Genomic DNA, 3,990 nt, shown 5'->3' with positions numbered 1-3,990 from the left:
CCCCGGCGACCCTTGTGAGGATAAAGTGGATCGGAAAATGGATGGCTGCATAGATATTATTATTCATGGTATGTGTTTCCCACAACATGCACACAACCCTGTTACCATAATCTTTTTAGCATGGTAGAGGAGGAGGAAAGGAGTGAATCACATGATATGATACGCTGGACTTGACATCATTAAACACTTTTTCAAAAGAAAGGGTACAGCAAAGGTATGTCCTCTCTTCTATTTTTCATATTTTTATAACATAGTTAGCCTTGATGAAAAGTCTCACTGTACATCATGCAACCATTTTATGCATATGATCGGAATAAGACAATTTTTTCTCTTTACTTATTTACATAAGTAAGTTGATCCTCTTGGTCAGCAGTCACACAGCGAGCTAAAAAGTCAGCATATACTCCTGCGAGAAAGCTAACATTCGTCCGGATTTGCAACTCTGTTACTGTGATCACAGTGACAGGTATTGTAAACACCAAATAAAGCATGGAATAAAAAATGAAACATTTATCTAAACTGAGCTAATCAAGCCTTTGATGGTTTAGAACCTATTATTGATGAATATGTAGTAGAAAATCAGAAAAGTGAAGATTTCTTTTTCAAGAAATTTGAAGCCAAAATCTCCTCCAATTCTGTAATCATAGCACATAGGAGGAGAAAGAGTATTATCGGAAGCTCACCCGACTTTCACAAAGTGACATGTGGCCAAGGCCAACTGCTTGGAAGGCAGCTTGTGAAAGCTCGGGAACAAACTGAATAGCGATCGGAACCCACAAATGTAGACACCAAACAAAACCCCAGAGCAACAAATATTTATTGACAAGAACAAACGCGCACCGACAAAGTATGAACAGAAATGGCTGGTCAACAAGAACCAGGAAAAACAATACATTAACAAAAAACGCTTGCAAAAGGCAAGGAAATAGTTAAACCGAGAAAACCAACAAAATGTCAAGAGTCCAATTCAGACGCAAAAACAAAAGCAACATCAAATGACTAAACAAAGATTATACTTGAAAACGTGCTACAAAGGGAACACGAATGACTATGACAAGAGGTCTAGAAAACAAATACTTGAGCAAGAGCAGCAACAAGCTCAATAATCCGACAAGCAGCAGGCAGCTTGTCAGTCCTGAAATACATGGCTAATGAATATTGGGAGCAGGTGTGCACACTGAAGGGAAGGCCCTCGTTTGCCACCTGCTGGAGAAACACAACAACAGGATCATGACACAGCTATGCTAACCACCACCATTCACACAACCAGATACTGGTACAATGATAAAACTCGGTATCACTCACTTTGATAATGGTTTATTATGTCATTACATTAAGTTGTTTTAAACAAGGTCGATCTTAACATGTCAGAGAAAAGGGTTTGAATTTGCAGTGTATCTCCTGGATACTTTATAGCTTTTGTGCAAAAACTACATCTTTAAATGCTATATTATAATATTGAGGTGCTTTAATTTCATGATAAGTCCTCAAATTTTATGATGAATGTCATTCTGGGTAGATATGTATTTTTCAAATTGCTTTCAAAATGTCGAAAGGGAAGCAGTGTACAGTTTAATTGTAAAGATTGAAAGAATATAATCAAATAGGATGAAATAGCATACAATACTCGGCTTTATATCCTTCAACACACACACACACACACACACACACACACACACACACACACACACACACACACACACACACACACACCAAAACACTGTATTACTATTATTATGCTGATGATAAATTATTCAAAACAATCTAGTAAAAGAACATGCTTGTTCACGCTGTCTTGACACTAGATGGTGCTGTGTAACTTGCGTGTTTCACAACTTGTCCAGGCCTGCATGAGGTCACAATGCAAGTTTGGCCATTTTCATTTCAGCATGACCAAAATTTCTTTTGATTTGTTTTGTAGAAGCAGAGACCTTCATGTTTCACTTTTGACGGCAGGATGACAAAGCAACCACAGAGGTGGATGTGGAATTAAAGGGTCAAAGAGAGAAATGTGTTGCTTGGCTCAAATAACTCTCGACTTCAAGACGTCAAATTTCAAGAGTGAAATTGAAATAATTATTTGCTTTTCTGTTGAGGGATACACCAGTTGTGAAGAGTCCAAGGAAAATGCAAAAATAATAACACCCCATGTGCTCTGGCTGGAGAGTATGGCACTGCAATGTCTACCTCTCATGTGCAGTTAGGTCATTTATGAGATGATTATGCATTTCTTCTAGCCAACAAAACCAAGCATCTTGCCAAAACAAATCTTTAAAAGGGCCCGCGATGACTTATGTGACAGGAGTAGTTAGGGCTAGGACTGTTTGTTCCTTTTCATTCTTCTGTGTTTGTGCTTCAGCGGCACAAGATATCAACAAAGTCAGTGTTATCGATGATCCTTGCTATAACCAAGTTGCTGAAATCAAACCACACGGTGATTGAGTCTGGTGGATATTGAGAACGCTCTCCCTCAAGTCACATGTGAGTTTGCTACGGTGTTGCCAAACAGGCCCTATATTTAGAGCAGGAATTTACACAGAGACCTCGTGGAAGGGGATCATAATAACAAGCAGCATGCGGCATGCTCTACAAAGAGACAGCCCCCTCTGGATCAGAGAGTCACACAGCAGCAACGCAGAGCAAAGCAGGAGAAAGTGCAAGAAAATTGGTAGCCGTCAGTGTTTTTCTGCTGAGTGCTTGCTGCTAATACATTGAAGGACCCTGCAGAAGCCAGATATAGGGCCAAGAAGGTAAGCCTTGTCATTGGATGAAGCAGAGACTGCTCAATGGGTTTGGGAAATAGATACTGCTAGATTTGATTGTTACTTCATTGAATAAATTTTTAAAAAAGCACAGTGCTGTGTGGCTTTGCATTTGAAGTCCCTATCTGTCCGGAAGTCACCATGTGATGTCTGTACACACTACATTAGGAGCACCAACATTACATTAAATGAGAGCCGACGAAAAAAAAAAAGAGCTGAATTTAAATGATGATTAAGAGACTAATTGATCAGCTGAACAATATGTTTCTTATAGTAGCTTCTCGTGCTGTGTAGTTGTACATCAGCATCTCATATTTTGCACCAAATTTATGAGAGAAAGAAAGAAACAACAACAACAACGATCATAATACTAAATAAATACCTCTGGACATCCATCCATCCATTTTACATTGTGATTGTAATCATTCATCGCTGAGAGGTAGGGTATACACAGGACTGGTCGGCAGTTACTCGCTCACCTCTAATCACATAATTGCTTATATTATTATTGTTGGAAAGGTTCATACTTCTTTAAAAAAAAACAACTCATTTATCCCTTATATTGGATCTGTATGGAGCCAATAAGGTGACAAAAGACAAACTTTGCATTCCTTCACAAATATTGTGAGATAACGTGAAATAGTTTAAAAAAATGTTTATAAGATGCATTTATTCTTCCGGGTCATTTTCCGGGTAAATGAAAGCAACTGAGATGGAGCGTTTTCACCTGTGAGTGAATTTAATTGGATTATACTTAGAAATTGTCTTGAAATACAAATACCGGTACATAAAATCTGTTCTTGATCTTAAGTATGGTTTCCAAATAAGCGAAAGATATCTGAAGCATACTATTTTCTCTCTAACAGCCGCGGGTGAGAGGCAATAGTAGCTAAATTGACCTGGAAGTACATAAATGTTCATTTAAAAACAGTGGCGGACCCTGAGGGCCAGCAAGGCCTTCTCTGCTGGCCTAAACATTCTCAGAAAAGTCAATTTACTTTTATGTATTTTATGTTATTTTATAATTTATGTTATTTTATTTTCATAAATATGTAAACAAAATTATTCTCTGTATTCTTTATATCATATTATTTCCACTTAGTTGAGTGGCTGTTATTTTAAATAACATTGAAAGCCACTCGATAAATAACTTATTTATTATGGTAGAGTTTTTAACCAATCATATTTCAGCTAGCTTGCGTTGCCAGGTAAATTAAACTTGCTCGGG

At 37.8% G+C, this 3,990-nt stretch overlaps 1 protein-coding gene across 1 annotated transcript in view; it reads left to right on the top strand.

The window, feature by feature from the left end:
- Nucleotides 1-2,586: 2,586 nt before the first annotated feature.
- Nucleotides 2,587-3,990, top strand: part of klhl38b (kelch-like family member 38b) — a 5,501-nt gene continuing 4,097 nt past the window's right edge. Inside the window, 1 exon segment of the mRNA XM_019895689.1 lies at nt 2,587-2,750. The gene's annotated coding sequence lies outside the window, so the exon portion shown is untranslated.

The sequence above is a fragment of the Hippocampus comes genome, unplaced genomic scaffold, assembly GCF_001891065.2.
Source record: "Hippocampus comes isolate QL1 unplaced genomic scaffold, H_comes_QL1_v1.1 scaffold387, whole genome shotgun sequence".
NCBI lineage: Eukaryota > Metazoa > Chordata > Actinopteri > Syngnathiformes > Syngnathidae > Hippocampus > Hippocampus comes.
The sequence above is the reverse complement of the archived record's forward strand: the minus strand, read 5'-3'. Positions and strand labels throughout refer to the sequence as shown.